The 24643-nt window shown below is 45.7% G+C and overlaps 1 long non-coding RNA gene across 1 annotated transcript in view; it reads right to left on the reverse strand.

The window, feature by feature from the left end:
* The window catches only part of LOC138293301 (uncharacterized), a 126282-nt gene extending 102705 nt beyond the window's left edge, over positions 1–23577 (reverse strand). The window contains exons 1-2 of the long non-coding RNA XR_011202955.1: positions 23537–23577; positions 20515–20682 (exon numbers count right to left, since the gene is read on the reverse strand). This is a non-coding gene — a long non-coding RNA (uncharacterized lncRNA). The remainder of the gene's footprint in view (positions 1–20514; positions 20683–23536) is intronic.
* Positions 23578–24643: the final 1066 nt, after the last annotated feature.

Consider the following 24643-nt stretch of genomic DNA (forward strand, 5'->3'; position numbering starts at 1 on the left):
CGGCTGCAGAGGGACAGTACCAGGGGATCAGGGAGGACTTGCAGGCCATCAACAACACCCTGATCTCCATAGCAGAGGTGCTGGCAGACAAGGCCAACATTATGAGGGAGGCAGTCTCACACCAGCGGGCCCCTGCCACTAGCCAGACATCTGAACAGCCTTCCACATTCGCTTCTGCTATTGGCCAGGAGGCACCGCCACAGGACTCACAGGCCACCAGCACCCCTCGCCCTGCAGAAGGAGAACCACCCAGAGACACTTGCCAAGACCCCCACCAGGAAATGAGACTCTCCTGATTGTCACTCTTGTGTCCCACTCAGTTACACAGTCCATCTTGAACTGCCATTGCTCCCCTTCCTATGTCCCTTTGGAAAATGCAATAGTGCTACAAACAGACTGGAACAATATCCTGGACTTTACTCCATCATCACCCTATCCCCTTGCACTTGCCCCTCAATATTTTAGCACTTCAAGAAACACCCTTGGAAAAAAAAGAAGTTTGGAGTATGTCATATTTTTCAAATGTTCATTGAAACAGGTACAAACATTGCAATTCAACTGTACGGAAAATGAGCATAGATGAATGACCTGTAGCTGGCTGCAGTGATCACACCAGGAGTATATATGAGGTCACCAACATCTGTACAATGCATCGCCAGAGGGAACAGTAACTTGGCATAGAGGTGGGAAATATCAGCATGCCAGTGCCACAGAAATTCAAACAAATTTCCTTGAAATGTGAAGTAACACTGTCCTACCGGTGTGTCATTGGAAGTATTGTCTGATCACTGATGTTCTGTTGTCCTCATCCTCATCCTCTGTCTCCTTAACCTCACTGTCCACAGGGTCCACTGCTGGCACACAGGCATCTCCAGCCTCCTCCTCCTGCAGAAAAGGCACATGGCGTCGCAGGGCAAGGTTGTGCAACATGCAGCATGCCACTACTATCTGGCAGACCTTCTTGGGTGAGTAGCACAGGGATCCACCTGTTAGATGGAGGCACCGGAACCTGGCCTTCAGGAGGCCAAAGGTCCTTTCTACTATCCTTCTGGCTCGCCCATGGGCCTTATTATAACGTTCTTCAGCCCTTGTCCTGGCATTCCTCACAGGGGTCAGCAGCCATGATAGGTAGGGGTAACCAGAGTCACCTGCAAATATTGAGGGACAACATTTAGCCACACACTATCCCATATGACCCACATCATACCAATACACCAACATATACTGTGTGGGAACCAGGGGTCACCTATTAGCCACACCCTGTGCCTCTGTAGTTGGCCCATCACATTTGGGATGCTGCTATTCCGCAGGACAAAGGCATCATGCACCGACCCAGGATACTTATAATTGACGTGGGAGATGTACTGGTCCGCCAAGCACACCATCTGCACATTCATAGAGTGGAAACTCTTACGATTCCTGAAAACCTGTTCTTTCTGACAGGGGCCAAATGCAATATGTGTTCCATCAATCGTCCCAATTATGTTGGGGATATGTCCCATTGCCGAGAACTTGGCCTTCACTGTGGCCAAATCTTCAACCCGGGGAAATATAATGTAGCTGTACATGTGTTTAATCAGGGCAGACAACACTCTTGTCAGCACTATTGAGAACATTGGCTGTGACATTCCTGCTGCCAAGCCCACTGTCACTTGGAAAGAACCAGTTGCCAGGAAATGGAGCACTGATAGAACTTTCACAAGAGGGGGGGATCCCAGTGGGGTGACGGATTGCAGATATCAGGTCAGGCTCCAATTGAGCTCTATGACTGTGGCGCTGTCCAGTATATAGGTGAGGATAATGTGCCTGTACTCCATTGTTGCCAAGGCCACCAGAGTCTGTACACGGGGGTATGTTTCCATCTCCTATTCATCCACAGCGGTAGGAATCTATGGGGCAAAAGAGTGAGGAGGCGGTCACAAACTGAACAATGGAGCTACAACTGAACTTTGCATCCTGTTAACTTGTAATGGGTAAGTGTGATTTGTCCAGTATGTCCTAATTTCACCAGTGATGCAGCGATTTTACAGGGCCTGCCCCCCCCCCTTGAAATGGCATCCGCCTGAACTGTGTGGAGGGACAGGTGGAAGTGTGGTATTTCCGCTGACGCTGTGTGCCGTTGCGGGAGGAGGTCAGGAACCGCTGTGCAATTCCTCATTGGTTAATATTGGGCCCTATGGGTTACAGTGGACAATGGTGATCTACGCGGGCAATGACGGTATGCACTGCCGTGGACATGAATGCCATTTTCTATCTGATCCCTCACTTGCTACCTGATCTTCCACAGGAGAGGACATACACTGCAAGTGCTGCTGTGACCTGTGTCTGGAACCTACCATGGCCTGTGTGACCGGGGAAAGGGCCCAGGCCTTCACTTCTGAGGAGTTGGAGAGACTGGTGGATGGGGTCATACCCCAGTATGGACTGCTGTATGGTCCTCCAGACCAACAGGTGAGTACACTGTGGGCACGATGCATGTGACATGAATGCATAGAGTGGTGTGTGTGAAGGTCTCGTGTAAGGGGGGTGGGTGGATGTCCTCTGGGCAGCATATAGGTTGTGTGCTGGGCCATGTGTGTGTAAATGATGATGTGAAGGGGTATGGTGGGCCATAAGTGTAACAGGCAGGACAGTTTGTCTAATTCTATTTTCCTGTGTGTATTGCCTCTGCAGGTCAGCACCCATCAAAAGAAGGGTATATGGCCTGCCATGGCCAAAGAGGTGCGGACCTTGGGGGTCTATGGCAGGCGGAGCACCGACTGCAGGAAACGGTAGGAGGACCTGAGACGCTGGGCACGGAAGACCATGGGAGATGGCCTCCCAACGAAGAAGAGATGCTTGTCAAACCCTGACCCCCCTGATGGCCCAAATACTGGCGGTGGCCTATCCTGAGAAGGATGGGTGCTTGAGGGCATCACAACAGCTACAAGGGGGTGAGTACAGTGACAATAATTTCAACTTTCGCATGGTAGGGTGGTATCCGGGTGATGGATGTGTGTCAGTGAGTTTCCCCAGGCCAGGCCTGACATTGGAGCGTATGTCCCCTGTGTGCTAGGGCTCAGAAGGGAAAATCTTGCTACCTAGCTCCTAGGCATCCACTACTGGTCAGGGCTGCGTCGGTCACAGGTGTGCTGCATTTGGCAGTGTGTGCCCCTCCCCATGCCTTGGCTGCTAACTATTTCTCTGCTAGTGCTATGGCATATTGCGTAGGCCTGTTCCCTGTATGTGAGGATGCTGCGTATGCCAACGGTGGTGTTGGTGCAGCCATTGACCAAGTGTATCCTTTGTCTCCTTCCCCCTCCCTTTTTGTTTTGTCATCCTGTCCTTATGTGCATTAGCATCATCTGGCGGAGGAGCAGAGGCACCGGTAATGGAGGGAGCTGCATCCCACAGGACCCAGGAGGCAGAGTCCACCGATGGTGAGGGCACCAGTGGAACAGAGGGCCAGGGGAGCACCACGACGGAGACTGGAGGGGGCAGTTCTGACACAGATACCTCCTCCGATGGAAGCTCCCTGGTGGTGGCAGACACTTCTGTGACCACCCCAGATACAGATACATCCGCCACCCACCGTACCAGCACTGCCCTCCCAGCAGCCCCTTTTAGAGTTGCCCATGCCCGCTCACCCAGGAGGGTGGGCATCTCCCTCGCCCCAGGCACCTCAGGCCCTGCCCCAGTGAGCCCTGCTGCCCTGAGTGAGGAGGCTATTGTCCTCCTGAGATCCATCTCTGTAGGGCAGTCAACCATTGTGAATGCCATCTAGGGGCTGGCAGCCCAGATGCAACAGACTAATGCATTCCTGGAGGGCATTCACACTGGATTGGCGGAGATCGATCCGGGCTCTGGCCTCCTCTCTGATGGCAGCTATTGTCCCTGTTTCTACCATCCCTCCTCCAACCTCCACTGCCCCATTCTCCTCAACCCCAACCCATCCCAAGCACACAGCCAGACAAGCATGCACACAAGACAACATACAAGAGTGGTACAGGCAAACACGAGCACCACACTTCATCCCACAGGCACTCACACAAACACCATCCAGATGCAGACACACCAGCATCCACTATTTCCACTGTCTCCCTCTCCTCCTTCTCCTCCACCTCCCTCCCAGTTCCATCTACACTCAAACCTGCATGCACTACATCATCACCCACTACCAGCATCATCACCACACCAAGCAGAACAGCCCCCCTCCTAAGGTACATAAACGCAAGCACTCAGACACCCAACATCCATCCACCTAAGAACAGCATACAGGTCATGCACCTACACCCAAATGTAGCAGACAGACACCTCCAACAACCACTCCCTCTTCCTCTACTCCCATTCCTTCTCCCTCCTCCTGCCCCAATGTCCCTAAAAACTGTTCCTATCCACCACTGACATCTTCCCTACCCCTCCTATGGGCAGGTTTGGAAGAACCCAGCCAAGCACCTCACCCACCCAATCCAGGGGCCCAGTCTTCACCACACCCACTCGTGGTGGAAAAGGATCCAGGCCACATGGCCTGAAGGTGAAGGAACCTGCACCAGGCAGCCTCCAGGGAGAGGAGCCTGCCCCAACTGCCAGAAAGACCAAGGAGCCTGCCCCACCAGGCAAGAAGGGAAAGGAGCCTGCTCCTAGCTGCCAGAAAGTGCAAGGAACCTGTCCCAGCAGGCAAGAAGGGAAAGGAGCCAGCCCCAGCTGCCAGGAAGACAAAGGAGCCTGCAGCAGCTGCTAAGAAGGGAAAAGAGCCTGCCCCAGCTGCCAGGAAGAGCAAGGAGCCTGGGGCAGGAACTGTGACGGAGCCCCCACCACCAACCATGGTTGTGCAGCCGTCTGAGGTTGCAGGGGATGGGCAGGAGCCTCCCCCCCCCCCCAGCAGCACCACCACCTCCACTGAGTAGTCGTCTGAAGTTGCAGGGGATGTGTAGGAGCCTCTGCCCCCCCCAGCACCACCACCACTGAGCAGCTGTCTGAGGTTGCAGGGGATGGGCAGGAGCCTTCCCCACCCCAAGCAGCACCACCACCTCCACTGAGCAGTCATCCAAGGTTGTAGGGGATGGGCAGAAGCCTCCCATCATCAGCAGCAACACCACCTCCACTGAGCAGCCATCACCGCCAGCTAACGGTATGTAATCCTGCCTCCATGGGCTGCTGTGAGGCTGTCCCCTGCAAGTCCAGTGGGGATGACACCCACCTGAGAGACTGTGACCTTGCACTCCCTAGAATCAAGAGCACAGGGCACGAGGCCCCATCCAGAACCAGTGGGTAAGACACCCACATGCCCATCACTCCCCAGGATCAAGCACAGGGCACGAGGCCCCCTCCGGAACCATTGGGTAAGACACCCACATGCCCAACACTCCCTAGGATAAAGAGCACAGGGCACAAGCACCCCTCCAGAGCAAGTGGGCAAGTCACCCACTCGAGAGACTGTGGACTTGCACTCCCCAGGACCAAGCACAGGGCATGTTGCCCCCTCCAGAGCAAGTGGGAAAGTCACCCACTCGAGAGACTGTGGACTTGCACTCCCCAGGACCAAGCACAGGGCATGTTGCCCCCTCAGAACCAGTGGTCTTGTTACATCTCCCGGATGAGGTGCCCCCCCCACGCCACCCTGAGGTGCCAGCCTATTTACCAACTGATGCCCCTGCAGTGCTCTCTCCGTGTTGATGCAGGTGACATGTGTGGCCTTGGATTTTGGCCTGTGGCCATGTGGCCTACCAACATTGTGGACTGGGTTGTGTCCCTTTTTCTGTACATATGTATATATCTATTATATTGCCTAACTTATTTTTCATACTGTGTTGATCTCATTACATTCACTTTTTCAAAATCGTTTTGCCCTTGCATTATTCATCCGAGTTACAGGGAGAAATTGTTTTTTTAATGCAGCTGATTATGTGTATGGTGTTGGGGGAGGGGTGTGTGTGGTGCGTGTGTGTGTCACTCTCTTTTTCTCCCTTCCTCCATCCCTCGTGTGCTAGGCAGCTGTACTCACCGTCATCGTCTTCAATGGCGTTGGTGTTCGTGGTGGAGCAGAAAGTAGAAGATCATGGGGAAGATATGCAGTTCGGGCTCCATGGCGGCGTGGTTGTTCCCTGTCTCTCCAATGGTGAGTCTTTTCCCTTCTGAGCTCTGTTTCCGCCATGCCTTTGATGTTGTTAGTACTGCCCCGGAAGAGGTGGCGGTTTCCAGGGTCTTAATATGGTGGGCAGAACATTGACTTCCGCCTGACCGTAGGTGGCTACCACCGTAGGTGGTTGTTTCCGCCCTGGCAGTCGGTGTGGTACATTGAATGTCTATCGGAGATCTTTCTACCATGGTCATAATTTAGCGATAGTTATCGCCAGCATGTTGGCTGTATTACAGACACTTTAACACCAACCACCAAGGTTGTAATGAGAGCCTATATACTGAATGTAATTGACTCTTGGGAAGAGCTAAAGGAGCTTCAGGATAATGTTAACAAAGACGGAAAAAAACTTGGGTAAAGTTGAAGTGTGTGCAGCGGGATGATGACATATGAGTATCAGGGGAGGGACAAGTGGTTTTGTCAAATAATTTGTTGACTCAAATTGCCAGATATTATCATGGTCAAGCACATGTTGGAAGGGATGCCATGATTCGTACATTTAGGCGGTTTTGGTTCAATCCAAAGTTTAGACAGGTTGCCGAAGCAATTTGGCACCATTGCATCATCTGCCAGCAGATAAGCATGGGAAAAAGGTCTGTGGTCAATTTGAGCCACATTGGAAGAGTGGGAGGGCCATTTAGCAGGATGCAGATGGATTTTATTGAGATGCCTGTACATGAAGGATTGAGGTATGTGTTGGTGATTGTTTGCATCTTTAGTCACTGGATTGGAGCTTACCTCACACAGAGAAATGACAGCCTTACAGTAGCGAAGCTATTACTTAGGGAACTGATCCCCCGTTTTGGTTTCAGGTCTCTTTAGAATCAGATAGAGGAAGTCACTTCAACAATGAAGTCATTAAATTGCTATGTTCAGATTTAAACATTGAGCAGAAGTTGCATTGTAGCTACTGCCCTGAGGCATCAGGACTTGTTGAGCAAATTAATAGTACCTTAAAGTCAAGACTTGCCAAGATGTATGCGTCAAAGAATCTGAAATGGCCAGACGCACTACCGTTAGTACTGATGAGTATGAGAAACATACCTGACAGAAAGACTGGACTATCACCACATGAAATCGTCATGGGTAGAGCAATGAGGTTGCCGGACGTTCCTGCAAATGCTCTTGTCAACATAACAGATGATATGGTGTTGGACTACTGCAAGGGTTTGGCTGAAGTGGTTTGCTCTTTCTCTCATCAGGTGGAAGCTACCACACTGCAGCTGTCTCAAGATCAAAGCCACAACCCAAGAGCTGGTGATTGGGTTGTGATCAGAAAACACGTAAGGAATACTTGTATGGAGCCTCGGTGGAAAGGCCCTTACCAAGTGGTACTAGTTTGTACCAAAGCTATGAAGTGTGCAGGAGTCCCAAATTGGATTAACACAAGCCATACTAGGAAAGTACCCTGTCCCCTCAACAATGAAGATGAGTTGTTGAGAGCACCAGCAACCTCCAGATGATCTCCAGAAAAGGAGAAGGAGACAGGAGAATCAGAGACTGAATCTGAGCAGACCAAAAGTGTTTCAGGCACTCCTGTGAGAGACGAAGTGGAGGACTTACAGGAGGGTAACAGCGAACCGATCTCACATAAAATAGTAGGAGAGTCTAGTCAGAGGAGGGCTCTCTCAGAAGCAGACCGTCTTGAAAGACAAACAGAGCAGGTAACAGGCTCTCTGAAGAAGTGGAAGGAGTTGAGCCAGGACAAAGTCAAAACGATCCGACTCCTCCGACAGAAGATGCAGGTACGTCAAATCACAGCCCTGCAGAACTAGAAGAAGTTGAAAGTTCAACGTTGAAAAGGGCATGGACCAAGGGTCCACTGAAAGGAGATAAGTGGCTAAAATTACAAGCCAAGAGGAAAGAATTGATCACGGTATCAACCATAGAAGAAGTAGACACCACAAGAAAGGAAGATTTGAGTGGGGGAGCGTTAAATGGAGATCAAAGATTGAAAAGAAAGAGAACTGAAAACAGAAGGCACACAGGTCCTGTTTGCAACAACAAGTAAATGTCAGAGAGAATTTCTTTGTTTTGATCAGGATATTCCAGGTCAATATTTTGGCACATGAAGGAGATCAATGAACTGAGCTGTGTAAAATTGGTGAAACTAAGAGAAGTACAAAAGAGACTATTGAAAGTAACCGGAAGAGACTTTTGAAACAACCTGATTTGACAAGCTGCTAAACCGATTTTTTGACAAACTTACCTATTTTGACAGATACTCTGGAAGAAAAGACTGAATGCTGCAAATAAGCACCAAGAAGATTTTTGTTTTTGCTGCATAGTTGTATAGAAATGTATTCTACTTTCTGGTTCTTCACAGATCATGAGTAACCCTAATGAACAAGCTAGAAAGGGTAGGTGTTGTAGGTATATAGGTATTGGTTTAGCAATTGCAAGTGTAGTAGTATGCCTGGTGTTGATTGTGAGTGTGCATTTTACCAGCCAACCTGAAACTAATAATACCTCTATGGAAAAGGTGTGCCTACGCTTATGACCTTAGAAAAGTTTGAACAAGATGAGAGATACTTACACATAGATAGTTCACAAGGAGCTCTTTCTACTATTGTTTTCTTTCACCTGCTTCAGGAATATATTGAGACAATGGGTATGAGAGATTGTTATGTATGTACGCAGATTCTTCCATCCATGGAAGAAGGAATTACCTACCATAGTGTTTTGTTGACCTATGATATTAGTTGCAGTCTTTTATTATCCAGATTTTGTAACCAGGAATACACACAGTATTTTTATTCAAATCAGGCCATAATGTTTTCCTTCATCCCTATTATTAAATACCTGACCAAACCTGCTAAGGGCCATGACATAGATATAGTAAGAGAATTATTTGAACCCACACTAACATTTGGTACAGTTTTTGCCCACCACAACAACCTGACATGCTTGCTTTCGTAGATAAGAGTTTCTTAGACCAGACTGAAGATAGACGTAGAGTATTGAAAACGAGAATGGAGCAGGGCACGGATAACAGAAACTTTAGAAATGACCCAGCGCTTAGTATAGATAACATATAAGGGAAGTTAGCCTGAGACGCACTTCCTGTAGTAAAGCTCTGTATATGTAGACATCAGTTTAAGACTGATACTTTATGGGAATGAGTGAGTGCTGACGTGTTCATTTTTCAGAGCAAATAGACTTTCATGTTAAATGGACAAGACACATCCTTTTCTGGGATTTACTATGTATGTGGACAAAATGCCTATTACTGTCTTCCAAGAGGATGGTATGGTACATGATACTTGGGAGTTGTGTTCCCCAAAATGTACCATCTTGATAATGTGAAGGAGACACCGAAATCAAACGAACTACAATTGAAAAGGCAGAAGTGAGAACCAGCTTCTGGCATATTAGGGATATATTTGGAGCAATAATTCCCTCAGTGGGAGTTATTCTAAATTTTGTGAAGATTCGAAAGTTATCTACAATTGTGGATAACATGCTGACAAGTTTTTCTGGAGCCCTGGTCCTCGTGGACACTGAAGCGGCTGCGGTAAGATCTATGAATCTTCAGGTCTGCCTTGCGTTAGACATCCTTTTAGCAAAAGAGGGCAGAGTCAGTAAAGTACTGAAATGGCAACATTGTTCCACAAATATACCTAAGAATAGTAAAGAAATTAGTGGCCTTATTAATAATCTAACCAGCACTAGCTCTGATTTAACAGAATTGAAGGCACGCAGAGTTTGTGAAAATGTTGGAAAAGGTTTTGCTTCTGTGGGAAATTGTCTGGGCAACCCAGGTAAAGGTATAATTCTGAAAATAATACAAATATTATTGATTACTGTGGATTTGCTTAGTTGGAGCCTGGGGAATTTATAAGTTGTACCATGTGATTCAAATGAAGATGCTGAAAAATGATCACAGGAGAGAGGAAATTGAAAGGGAAAAGTACTTTAAAGAAAACTCAATACAGGGAAAGAGAATAAATAATTACGGGGATTTAAAATTTAGATAAACAAAAATTTTGTTTAATATGGTATTAAGTGTAATGACATACGTAGTCATCAGAGGAGGGATTGTGAGAGCTGAATTAACTACTAATGATTTTTATGTATTTTGGGTCATGATAAAATACGTAACTGTTTTCAGTGAATGCATATTACTATTATTCATAGTACATAAGTAGAGAAAAATGTACAGGTGTATCCCATTAACAGATTTATGTTATGTAGTTGATTTGCTAACTGTAGGCCATAAGTTGGCGGGGTTTGTGGCTAGTCTGCAAAGCCTAATGTCAAACTACAATGTTTAATAAATAGTGGGAAATGAATGACCAAAGAATTTCGAACTGCATTGTTCACACTGCGCTGGCCAAACGCTTCGTAGATGTCTTTTACTTTCTCATGAGAACTGCATGTAGAATTATCTTGTACTAGAAAAAGATACAAATGTTAACTTGAAGCGTGAGACAGTGATGTTCCCAGGATTCAACAATGGACGCACTGACTAGAATATGGATTGCGACAAAGAAGATGCCTGACGAGCCTGACAATGGGAACCAAAGAAGAGGAGCCAATCATCAACGTGTTCAAGACTGGCTAGCTATATATTAGATACAGACATTAATTTCCATTGGACTAACTGTAAACGTATGATTCGCTGACCAGTGGGGTTGTAAGAAGATACTTTATTCAAGTTTAACTTACCCTGATTGCTTACAGGCGAGTCGGTACCCTTTCCCGATGTCTTCGAGTTCTTATCCAGATTCCTTCGAGACCCACTCTTCCCATTCCTGTTAGAGTCCTTTTGTGGAGTACCGCATGTGCCATGTATTTCTTATGATTCCAAAATGCTGATTCCTTAGTTTAATGCCTGTAAATTGGTTCCCCTAATCTAGAACACCACCGTGGCCGAGCCCTTCCTTTCACTGTCCCTGTGTCGACGCTGACCAGACAGAAGTCCAACTGACGAAGAGAATCAGACCTTGCCAATCCATTTGATGAGAGGTATAACCTCTGTTATTATCTTGTTGTAAGTTTTTGCTCTTTGCTTCCTAGGTACCAAACCTCTATTTTTGATACAGCCATAGTTAGATGTTTTCCAAATTAACTTTGGCAAAATTGTTTTCCATGAAGTCCAAACATGTTATTCTAATTAGAGGGTTAGTGAGGAATCCAAAAACTAACGAATGTTACTATTGAGAATTTATCTTGTTCACCTTTGAGACCAGATGTGTGTCATTTCTATTGCACAGTTATTGTTACTATTGATTTGTACCATAACTATTGAAGGCTTAATTAATAATGTTTTAATTGAATTAAGATTCTTTAGAAGATTTGGTCAGCCAGTGTTATTCATTTATGTTTATCAATTGGTATTAAGACTAATATACGTATTGTTAGCATTGTTAATATAGGGAAATAAACTTTCTAACTTTGCCAAAAGGCGTGGTTATTCATGGCCAAACGGGTCATGGTGAGTGAAGATTACTAACTCAAGTCTTTGATAATAGAATGATGTTCAGGTTATTTGTGATGGTGTTGACATTTGATGCATAGTGTTTTGACTTATGGTGGTGAGATTACTCTATGTGTAGTCAAAAGGTCCATCGAACCTCTAACACATCCCCTTATCAACTAATTATAAAAGACCCAATAAGGCCAGATGCGCTCAGACATCCAATTGGTCCCCGCCCCCACCTCTGTCACAGGTATCCACAGCTTCTTAGGGATGGTCACCTACTGCGGAAGATTCATTCAGAACTTGCCATCTCTCACCACTCCCCTAAGAGAGCTAACCAAGGAAACCGCCACTCGGGAGTGGGGCCCCCTGTAAGAAGCCGCATTCCAAGCGACCAAACAATCCCTGTTCGCAAGTACCACGCTGCTGTACTTTAATCCATCCAAAGAAACAGAACTGTCCGTGGACGTCAGTCCAGTGGGACTTGGGGCCGTCTTGTCACAAAGAGGAAGTGAGGGAGAGTAGGCTCCGGTTGTCTATGCCAGCCGGGGGTTAACCAAGACCAAGCAATGGTATTCACACATTGAAAAGGAGGTGATAGTGGTGCACTGGGGCTGTCGGCATTTTCACCAACCAGTGATTTACCGTGCTCATTTCCCTATCCTCCAAACCGCCACCCCAGATCAAAAAATGGATCCTCCAGCTTCAGGGGTACTAATTCTCTGTGGTGTATTGGCCGGGAGCTCAGAATCCGGAAGACTAGCTCTCAAGGCATGCCAGAACTGCCAGAGCCCAGGAAGAAGCTGATGCTGCGGATGTGGAAGAATATGTGAGGTTAATGGTGGAGAGGTCACAAACCCTTCCAATCTCGTTGGAAGAAATCAGGACAGCCACACAAGCAGATGAATGCCTCCAGTTGGCCATATCCAGTGTCCTCAGAGGCAGATGGCACTTGATGATGCACCACATATCCGGAAGAACGGCGGAAGCTCAAACAACACTGTCATCTCTGCATCATGTTCAACATGAACTGGCCATGTCCCCGGACGGGTGTCTGTTGCGAGGGCCTTGACTGGTCGTCCCTAAGTCCATACAGCAACAAGTAGTTGACCAGGCCCATGCCGCTCACCAAGGCATAGTGAAAACCAAAGCCAGACTACGATGCAAAGTATGGTTCCCGGCTTGGATTTACGAGTGGAGCAGACTGTGCAACACTGTCACATCTGCCAAACCATTGGTCCAGCGGATCCCCCAGCTCCCATCATCACGGAGCCCATTCCCCAGGCTCCATGTCATTGTGCCAGTGCTGACCTAGAGTGCCATATGCTAGTTGTCATTGACGACTTTTCAAAGTATCCGGAGGTGAAAATCCTGGACTCTACCACGAAAGAACACGTCATCCCTTGCATCGAGAAGATGCTAGCCACCCATGGACACATCCAAGAACTTCGAACAGGCAATGGCCCTCCCTTTTCAAGTCAGGATTTTGCAACCTATCTGGTCGCCCAGGGCATTTGCCACTGTAAGATTACACCTCAATGGCCTCAAGCCATCTGGGAGGCTGAACAGTTCATGAGGACCCTCAGAGTAGTTCCTTTTGAAGCATAGTCGCCCTCTGGTTTGGAGAGTGTTGACCCTCCAAAGAATGACCTGGTACCTGGCAAAGTTCAACCTGCGTCCTCGCCTCAAGATCTCCACAAGGCTGAGAGACTTTGTATTGACTTAGGAGGTCATCAGAAGGGTTTCCTGTACCCCAGAGAATGGCCAGCTGCAGCGGATGCCTTCTGGTGATAAGGAGTCGCTGCCAGATCCGACAAAGCCTACATGTTTCTTTAGTAAACATATTTAGAGGCCCAACCCAGAGGGTAAAAACTTCCACAGAAAAAAAGTATTTTTATTAGAAAAACCCTCACCCACCAGGGTTACCCCTTGGTGGCATGCTTCATCATTGGGTTTCTTCCCGTTCTGTTGCAGAACGAGTCGTGCTGCGACTGACAGAATACGTGGGAGCACTATTGGTTTCAGCGATGCGGATTCTAGAAAAGGATAGGAGTGGTAGGGTCTTAGTAAATTAAAAAAAAAAACCTCTGGATGATATTACTAGTTTAATATATCTCACAGGGGTGGTATGATTAAAAAGGGGTGTCTGGAGGGTGGGCATATTATGTACCTGTCCTCCTATGTGGTCTACATGTTTCGGAGTTAACCCCTAAACTCCTCTTCAGGACCAAAGTGATCTACCTAGTATCACTCCTCGTGCGCCTTACACTAGTAGAAGTACTTTTACTATTTAATGTGGTAAGGTGATATATACCAATTAAATTAAATTAAATAAATACTACCCTTCAGTGTCAATGCTCTTCTGGGCAAATTTGTAGTGTTTATGCTAATTGCATCATAGGTCCTCCAGGAGGTGGGGGGGGGGGTGCTTATAGTCACACGTTCCTCAAAGTAACACTCCTGCCTTAAAACCTACTCCTCATCATGCCGTGGCCAGAAATAAGAAGTTTACTGAAGCACACAACAACAGACACATGTCTACCACTAAAACAGCCTTGTCAACTTTCCCAGGTCCATGCTTGGTGCCCAAGTCAAAAAGGAAGATCATCCTGGAGTCATTCTGAAGTCATCTGATGACTTCAGCTGGGCTATTCCTGTAATTATCTGAGGACGTCATCCCAAGCCATCCTGAAGTATGCCTATGGGGCGAAATATTTTAATGAGATGACTCTAGAGCCGTCACAGAAACTACTCCAGGAAGGATTTCCGATTATTTCAGTAAAAAACATGTGATGATCATTTACTACTGCAGAATGACCCCAGGATAATTTCTGGATTAGGCCAGATTACTCAAGGATGGGTTCCTGATTACTTCAGTGGTAAACATGTGATGATCATTTACTACTGCAGGATGATTTCAAGATTAGGCTGGATTAGTCCAGGCTGTATTATTACAGAATGATGTTGTGATGACATACCATGAGGCTGCATTACTCAAGGATGGCACCAGGATAACTTTAGAATGAGGCCATATGATGACTTAATGATGGAGATGTATTACACCAAGATAGCATCTGACTGTATTACTCCATGATGATTTCAAGATGGGGATGTATTACTCTACGACAGTGGTTCTGAGCCTTTTGACTTCTGTGGACCCCCTTTTAATCATTACTGGAACTCAGGGCACCCACTGCATTATTCCTGGAATCTGTGGGCCGCCTGATGATTCATCACTGAAAACCAGGGTCCCCCAGCTAAGCACTTACGATTTGAACAGCAAAACAATGCATAGCAAGTACAGAAGCAGGAATTTATCAAACAAACACACAAATGATAAAATGTTTTATTTATTCACAAATAAACAAAATCAACATTTTAATAGGAATGTTGCTGCTTTTCCAAATTAATTTAGGTCACTCGTCATCCATACGATACGATATTCTATTTGAAGCACTTGCAATACTCCCACAAATAAATCGGAGGATTTACATTTGTACATTTTGCTTCTTTATTTTAATAAAATTTATTAGTGTGTTAATATTATTTTATTTTTTTAAGTAGTCGCAGTCCCCCTGCGTAAGGTCTGCCCGACCACAGGTTAAGAACCACTACTCTAATATGATCTCGAATATTAATGGTTAAACCTTGTCTGACATTCTGTGGAAGTTAAGAATTCCATATTTTTATTAATTTTGGCTGAAAAGTGGATCATGGCTACAAAAAATACAAGTAACTGCTTCATGGCAGAGGTGACTGACTACTGGATAAGTGTGTAGTGAAAGTGGTTTTGTCAAGGGATACGAACATCATAGTGTGGTGAGTGGTTAAAGTTTGTGGCGGAGATGAGATAGTTGTTGGGGTTGTTACTCTGTGTTTGAGTGATAGTCTAACTGATTGGTGCTGAAAGAAAGTGCTGTTGCAACTGCCTAGCGTGAAGTGAATGGAGTGAGTGACTGGTGTAGGGAGTGGTACCGGAAGCATGTGTCAGTGGTGTTCTGAAAGGATAAATGGTGCTAGGTGCAACAGAATGTGTGTTGTGAGGGGTCAGTGAAAGGGTGATGGAGGACGGTGCTTTTGCATCGTGTATGTGTTTAGTGTCTCAAAATTGTGTAAGTAGATGATCAGGAGTCAATGGTGTAAATCAGTGCTGTGAGTGGGTTATCAGTTTTGCTGATGTTGCTGTGTAGTATTCAGAGTGATTGAATGGTGCTTTGTGAGGATGTTATGGTGAGATGAGCAGTTAGTGTTGTGAGACAGTTATATGAGTAGTGTTATAAGTGAGTGGAATGTGCTGTTAGCATGTTGATGACTGAGCTTTGCTGCACATGGCCAAATTACGTTAGAGGGTGAATGCTTTGAACAGGTGGTTTCACGTACAGTTATAATAAAGGGTGGTTGTAGAGGACTGATAAATGTATTTTGTAAGAAATTAATTTTGCAAGAGGTGGGCGCTGACGGTAGTGTGGGAACACAATCTTGCCTAGTTGTGCTACATGAAGCAGAGTTGTGGGACTAGTGGTTCTGTGCGAAAAAAGATGCCATGGCCAGTGAGCTCTAAACGGTATTGAGTGATGAATAGTAAGCAAATGGTATGGCTGTTGTAACAGGTAGATTATGAGTCTATGTAGGAGGTATAACCAATTAAATGGTGACAGTGAGCAGTGTCAAGGGTGAACAAATATTGAGTTAGTGTGCGCAAGTGAAGTCTAATAGTTTCAGTGATGGTGAGTAAGGGATCATGTAAGTGGGTGCTTTTAGGCAAGTAATGTTTCAAGTGAATGTGGGTGAACAGGGGTGTTGTGTAAAATTGTGAGCATGTACTAAGTGAACTGTGGATTGAGTAGGTTAAAAGGCTGTGGTTCATCGCATGACATGGTAAGAACTGCCTGGTTAGTTATAGCATTTTGAGTGTGTGGTGTGAGTGTTTGCGCTTCAGTCTGTGAGGGGTGTTGTAACTACTGGGAATGTGTGTGTGGATAAATGAGGTAGTGAGTGAGAGGCTGTGAATGCTATCATGCCGTTTCACACTCTTCCTGCAATAGGCGCTGATAATTTTGTGTTGTGAAAGTTGACTGATTATGAGTGAGAAATACCATTGGCAGTGGAGTGTAAGTGGTGGGTGTAAATGATGTGCAAAAGATGCAGGGTGTAGGATGGAAGAGAACCAGGGAGATAGAGGAGTGTGGTAAGAGGATAGGGGCTTGCTACGAAAGGACAATACATTGTTTTGTGTAGGTATGAGTGATGGAGGTGTATAGAGCAAGGTGTATACGCCAAGGATGTTGAAGAATTGATACACTGCTGATGCAACTTTTTGGGAAAACAAAAACAGTTTTTCATCACTGGACTGTACAGTGGTTACATAGCCAATTTAAAGTAGACTTTAGAACAATAGGTGGGGGGTGGACACCACCCGTCTCTGCAACAAATCTCCACATGAACTACCTACGTGCATACTTGCAAAACCTAGAACATGGCTCAAACACATTGGCAAAACCAATAGCACTTGCAAAGGCAAGACCTATTGTTTTTGCCAATGCTCGCTTAAAAAAGGCAGTCACAGACATGGTAGCCTCCTGACTGCAGTAGGCCACCATCCCAGTCATGGTCTCTAATCGGAGTAAGCCACAATTTGCAACCTCATGAATATTGAAGTAACAGATCAAATTGCGTCCCACTCTGAATCTAAATTTTTAAACCGACTTATTTGTGCATAGATGTAAAGAAATGGCTCCCTGTTGCAGTTACCCCCCACTTTTTGCCTGATACTGATGCTGACTTGACTGAGAAGTGTGCTGGGACCCTGCTAACCAGGCCCCAGCACCAGTGTTCTTTCACCTAAAATGTACCATTGTTTCCACAATTGGCACAACCCTGGCACCTAGGTAAGTCCCTTGTAACTGGTACCCCTGGTACCAAGGGCCCTGATGCCAGGGAAGGTCTCTAAGGGCTGCAGCATGTCTTATGCCACCCTAGGGACCCCTCACTCAGCACAGACACACTGCTTACCAGCTTGTGTGTGCTGGTGGGGAGAAAATGACTAAGTCGACATGGCACTCCCCTCAGGGTGCCATGCCAACCTCACACTGCCTGTGGCATAGGTAAGTCACCCCTCTAGCAGGCCTTACAGCCCTAAGGCAGGGTGCACTATACCACAGGTGAGGGCATATGTGCATGAGCACTATGCCCCTACAGTGTCTAAGCAAAACCTTAGACATTGTAAGTGCAGGGTAGCCATAAGAGTATATGGTCTGGGAGTCTGTCAAAAATGAACTCCACAGCTCCATAATGGCTACACTGAATACTGGGAAGTTTAGTATCAAACTTCTCAGAATAATAAACCCACACTGATGCCAGTGTTGGATTTATTAAAAAATGCACACAGAGGGCATCTTAGAGATGCCCCCTGTATTTTACCCAATTGTTCAGTGCAGGACTGACTGGTCTCTGCCAGCCTGCTGCTGAGAGACGAGTTTCTGACCCCATGCGGTGAGAGCCTTTGTGCTCTCTGAGGACAGAAACAAAGCCTGCTCTGGGTGGAGGTGCTTCACACCTCCCCCCCTACAGGAACTGTAACACCGAGCAGGGAGCTTCAAAGGCTCAAGCTTCGTGTTACAATGCCCCAGGGCACTCCAGCTAGTGGAGATGCCCGCCCCCTGGACCCAGCCCCCACTTTTGGGGGCAAGTCCAGGAGAGATAATGAGAAAAACAAGGAGGAGTCACTGGCCAGTCAGGACAGCCCCTAAGGTGTCCTGAGCTGAGGTGACTCTGACTTTTAGAAATCCTCCATCTTGTAGAAGGAGGATTCCCCCAATAGGAATAGGGATGTGCCCCCCTCCCCTCAGGGAGGAGGCACAAGGAGGGTGTAGCCACCCTCAAGGACAGTAGCCATTGGCTACTGCCCTCCCAGACCTAAACACACCCCTAAATCGAGTATTTAGGGGCTCCCCAGAACCTAGGAACTCAGATTCCTGCAACTTACAGAAGAAGAGGACTGCTGAGCTGAAAAACCCTGCAGAGAAGAAGAAGACACCAACTGCTTTGGCCCCAGCCCTACCGGCCTGTCTCCCTCCTTCAGAAGAAACCTGCTCCAGCGACGCTTTCCCTGGGACCAGCGACCTCTGAATCCTCAGACGACTGTCCTGCTTCCAAGAGACCAAGAAACTCCCGAGAACAGCGGCCCTGTTCAACAAAGACTGCAACTTTGTATCCAGAGGAGCAGATTTAAAGACCCCTGCAATCCCCGCAAGAAGCGTGAGACTTGCAACACTGCACCCGGCGACCCCGACTCGACTGGTGGAGAACCAACACCTCAGGGAGGACCCTCCGGCGACTCCGAGACCGTGAGTAACCAAAGTTGTCCCCCCTGAACCCCCACAGCGACGCCTGCAGAGGGAATCCCGAGGCTCCCCCTGACCGCGACTGCCTGACTCTGAAATCCCGACGCCTGGAAAAGACCCTGCACCCGCAGCCCCCAGGACCTGAAGGATCGGAACTCCAGTGCAGGAGTGACCCCCAGGAGGCCCTCTCCCTTGCCCAGGTGGTGGCTACCCCGAGGAGCCCCCCCCCTTGCCTGCCTGCACCGCTGAAGAGACCCCTTGGTCTCTCATTGAAACCCATTGGAAACCCGACGCTTGTTTGCACACTTCACCCGGCCGCCCCGCGCTGCTGAGGGTGTACTTTCTGTGTGGACTTGTGTCCCCCCCGGTGCCCTACAAAACCCCCCTGGTCTGCCCTCCGAAGACGCGGGTACTTACCTGCTGGCAGACTGGAACCGGGGCACCCCCTTCTCTCCATTGAAGCCTATGCGTTTTGGGCACCACTTTGAACTCTGCACCTGACCGGCCCTGAGCTGCTGGTGTGGTAACTTTGGGGTTGCTCTGAACCCCCAACGGTGGGCTACCTTGGACCCCAATTTGAACCCCGTAGGTGGTTTACTTACCTGCAAGAACTAACATTACTTTACCTCCCCCAGGAACTGTGAAAATTGCACTGTGTCCACTTTTGAAATAGCTATATGTGTTTTATGTAAAAAGTATATATGCTATTGTGATTATTCAAAGTTCCTAAAGTACTTACCTGCAATACCTTTCAAATGAGATATTACATGTAGAATTTGAACCTGTGGTTCTTAAAATAAACTAAGAAAAGATATTTTTCTATAACAAAAACCTATTGGCTTGGAATTGTCTCTGAGTGTGTGTTCCTCATTTATTGCCTGTGTGTATGTACAACAAATGCTTAACACTACTCCTTTGATAAGCCTACTGCTCGACCACACTACCACAAAATAGAGCATTAGTATTATCTCTTTTTGCCACTATCTTACCTCTAAGGGGAACCCTTGTACTCTGTGCATACTATTCCTTACATTGAAATAGTGCATACAGAGCCAACTTCCTACAATAGATCAGTTCCAAAAATTATTTACTGGTCGCAAAAATACTAGCTGAAATTTGCAACCAGTATTCGGGCAGCAAATAGTACATGTAACATCTACTAATTTAAGTGGTAGGCTACTGCTTTTCATTTGTTTTTATTGCTTACAGATTTTACCATTCCAAACTAAAGCTTTTCTTGAGAACAGCACAGGCCTTGCCAATTCTGAAATTCATGCAGTGAAAACATTAAAATCAAGGCATAGTAGAGCCCAATATAGAGGCTATTTGAGACTAACATCTATCTTAGTATCCATTCAGCTACTAAATCAGTGTCCCCAGCCAGGGAAGAGTTGGCAACTGTCACCACCTTCTCCTGAGTCCTGAGATAGACAAATAATCGGGCTACTAGGACTGGTGAGTGAACCCATGAAATACACTTTGCAAGGGAGCTTCTTCATGTGTGGTGGAAGCATACAGAGGTTATCATAAGGAAAGTCAATAGCAATGCATGTCTTAAGACTACAGAACAAAATATGGTGGCACTCTGCAGTGCTTGTTCACACACAAGTCCCAGCTAAGGGTTCACTTACCACATACTATGTTAATGACAAGGGACTGAATATGTCCAGTAGCCAGCCGCCTGTTAACTTGCACTCTTTGATAGCCACCAGCTCCCAGACTCTTCAGTAACATTCCTCGGCTCTCGGTCTTTGAATGTTGCAATAGAAGGATCCATTGATCTTGCAGTGCTGCTTCAACTTTGTATTGAAAAGTGTGGAAGGTGGAAAATAGTTCAATTAAATATGGAAACTGGACTTATTTTCCTGCAAATTAAATGAAGACCCTCCTAAAGTTGTCATGACTTCACATATGGATTCATGTCAAACTCCCCTTTTTCAACCATCCCCCATGCCTGTTTACCACACCTTTTAGCCATCCCACCATCAATTACTGCTGTATGAATTCAAAGCCCTTCATCGCAAACTCATTCTTCCATTCTTCTGAGATTGGTAAATGGATTAAGATGCAGCAGTGTATTAGTAACAGTATTTAAAAGATAAAGTATAATTGCATTTAAAAAAAATGCCATTGCCTGCTTCCCCGTCACCACCTGAGGTCTTCAGTCACTTTCATGTGCTAACTCTGGCCCCCATCATCACCCCCAATAATCAAATGTTACTCAATTATAGCACTTGCCTCAAAACATAATGTTACCTAGATCAAAATCCACACTATCATTTTTCATCTCAATCCCACTTGTGATTTCCTGTTAAGTTATTGTTGGACCAAAGCGATTGTTTCAAATTATGTAAACAGAATGCTATTTAAAGGGTTTGAAAACCTACAATCCCTCAGAAAACGGCTCATATATTGAAGGCTTTGGAAAACCTTATTACACAACCACCTACCCGAAAGTACTTCGACCTGTTGATTTTACTAAAATTCTATGTATATTGGTGGGTGAACTGGGAGAAGCAGAGACTGGAGTGGAAGAAAGGAACATGATGAGAATAAAAAAAGAGGGGAAAGGAGAGGTGGTAAAGGAAAGGAAGAAAAGGGGACCTACAAAGGAGAGCATTAATGGGGACAGAAATGAGAGTGGAAGGGTAAGATTGAAAAACGAAAAGCAGTTAGTGAGGGGGGAGCAAAAGTAGAGCTTGAAAGGAGAATGTATAGTAGGAAAGGAGTGAGGTGAGAAGCGGAGTAAAAAATGAGATAGTGAGGGAGAGCGAGAAAGTGTGTATATCTCTGCTTCATAATACATACAGTAATAAAATATGTAAAGCTGAAGAATGACAGGGCTGTATCATTCCTGGGCCATCCATGCCTAATGTGTAGCTTTGCTTTACAAGGCACGCAATGGTGATTTTTAGAAAACCCTAGCACCCTAGGTATCACCTGTCATCAAAAGATGTTTTCCTGGCATTAGTATAGGTATTCTGATAAAGTGTCAGTGTTGCCATCAGAATTTTTTTGGGTGGAGAATTACGACAATGCTTTCAGAGACCAAATCCCACCGCTACCTCTTTCGAAATGAAGTCCTACTTCCTTAAGATAGACTCCCATACATGCATACTCTTGCATTAACAAACCATGAAATTTAACTAAGTCTGCAAACTGGTGTTCAGAGGTGAGCTCATTCACCCCCTTAATAGTGGTGGGAGAGCCACTGACAGCTCGAGGCAGGCTCATGTTAGATGCCTGTTCTGGCTCAGATCAAAGTCCTTGTGAAACCTTGAGCCAAAAAGGAGCTGATCTTTCACACCAGGAGATGTGGTCTGGTGGCTAAAATGCCAACCCTGGTATGTGGGGAAGCAGCAGTGGCAGAGCCAGTGTGCCACAGGCCAGAGTGCATGGAAGGAAGTGCCCCCCTGGCTGCTGTTTGAATTGGAAAATAAAGCAATAATCAAGGGTCAGTGGGCCCCTCGGTACCACTGTACCTGCTGCAACAATTAAAGAAACATCCTTTGAAACCAGGTCCTGATCTGAGCCTTGGCTTGACATCCTGTGTATACAGCCTACTGTCCCGGTGTTGACAAAAAAAGTGTAACAATCTATGTTGTTGGCCATGATTTGCGCTATATAAAGAAGCCGAAAAAGTGGTTTCTGACAGTCACCAACGCTCTGTTCACATATGGCAACAATGAAAGTCAATGTATTACTTTGATGGGAAAAGATATACCCATCTAGTGGCTGAATTGCTCTGTGTGAAATCATGTAACTAGGATTAATCCCAGTTCCTTAACTTTGACCAAATTGTGTGATCCTTTAAAAATACGTGTTATTCATTATCACATAGGTGAGAAAGCAACTTCAAATACTGCATCTACGCTGCACAAACCTCTCCCGTATGATTTAACTATAATGTTGCCCTATGTATTATAATAATCAATGCCACAACCGACTTGCCTCAGCTCACTAACTAGCATTTTTATCAGGGCAGAGGCAGTACTGTCTGTTTCTCAGTCCATGTCACTTCTATGAATGCAGTGATATAAAATGATGTTCTAATGGGAAACACTTTTGCATGTTTAAGAAATATACTTATCTTGGTTTAAAAACATTATCCCACTGCAGCACAATTGCTGCATGATTTACATACACATTTATTCAGTGCTCGGCTCCTGCGTGAGTTCTCTCAGCCTTGGATCTCCCTTTGTTAGCTTCCCCGAGTCTAACCCTCAATGGAAGTGCTTCGTTCCAAAGTCCGTGCGGGGCTCCAAACAAAGTCAGTCATGCAAGCCCACGGATTTTGGGTTCCTATTCCCAGGTCTTAAAAATACTTGAAAACATGCTTGTTGAAGATTACAACGGAGAGGTGGGCCTTAACATATTACAACCTGTGCCCACCTCTCCCAAATAAAACAATACATTCAATGGCTGCATTTAAATGGCGGTTCCTGCCTTTCAAACAACGCGCTGTGCTTGCCAAAAAAACCAAAGTGTGGAAAAGAGGTGGGAAATCACACCCGCCTCTCCCCCGTTTCTACCCCCTAAAAAAATACCGAACAAAATGGAACAATGCCTTCGCCTTCCAATCTCTAGTGAACAGGGCACCGGATCCACAGACTGGCACAGCTCGACACATCACATCTTTTGCTCTTTCCTCACCCTCGATCCCACTCGAGCTACACTTCTGCTTCCGTTCCGATGCAAAACAAGTAGATAAAAGAAACAGAAAAGGGACGAGAACAAATGTACGGTGCAATAATTAACCTGCCGGCCATCAAGCATTGGCAAAGACAACCTGTTCCTAGTTTATACCTACAACATCTCTGCAGATGTGCACACCATCTTTAGTAGCCTTTATTTTTCTTGTTTCTGCTAACTATTGTGGAAGCAGGCTAGACACTGCACAAATTATTATTTGTGTTGAATGTACAGCAGTTTTAGGTAGCGAAAACTTGACTGAAAAACGTAAACGCGCTTTACGTGAGATATTTTTACAGAGAGCCAGGCGTTACAATTTTTTGGGGAGCAGGGAAGTTACGTGATTTACTCAAACGATGTTGAGTAGAGGTTGGGGTTCGAACCCTAAAGTTGATGCAATGCTTCACTTGGAACCATATTCTTTTAATATAACTGCCACACAAATTGTTGTGGAACTGTGTATTCGTTTACTATAATAGCTATATTAGGATTTTTTAAGAGTACCTAAAATGATTAGTTTTTAAAAAAGAAACACCTAAAGTTTGTAAAGTTCTGCTACTTTATTACTATTTAGAAGTTACATATTTTGGGGATTAGCAATAAATGTAAGGGTCCAATAATTTAAATCAATCTTAATAACGTAGTAATGAAAATATATACACATGTGTATGTGTGTAAACACATACACACACATATATATATATATATATATATATATATATACTAGGCACTTACTAGGCAGCAGATGGAATTATATCCAAAATAATAATGTACACATATATAAACAATTTTCAAAATGTTTACCCTTTGAGATGCAAAATAAAAGCACTCTCAATATAACAAACTGTGATGTAAAGTTACTCCCAATGTACTCACCTCAGTGTAATGGCCCAGATGTAAACCACTGCAAAATAACTACTCATTCCTATTTGCATGCATTAGCAAACTTGTGTAATCAGATACTTTTCCTCAAATCATCAGGAACAATCTTGTTTTGTGAAGTGATCAGAAAGTCACTTTGAAATCATCATCAAGTCCTCAAGAACAATCCCACCTTGTGAGGTAATC

The sequence above is a fragment of the Pleurodeles waltl genome, chromosome 4_2 (genome assembly GCF_031143425.1).
Source record: "Pleurodeles waltl isolate 20211129_DDA chromosome 4_2, aPleWal1.hap1.20221129, whole genome shotgun sequence".
Taxonomy (NCBI): Eukaryota; Metazoa; Chordata; class Amphibia; order Caudata; family Salamandridae; genus Pleurodeles; species Pleurodeles waltl.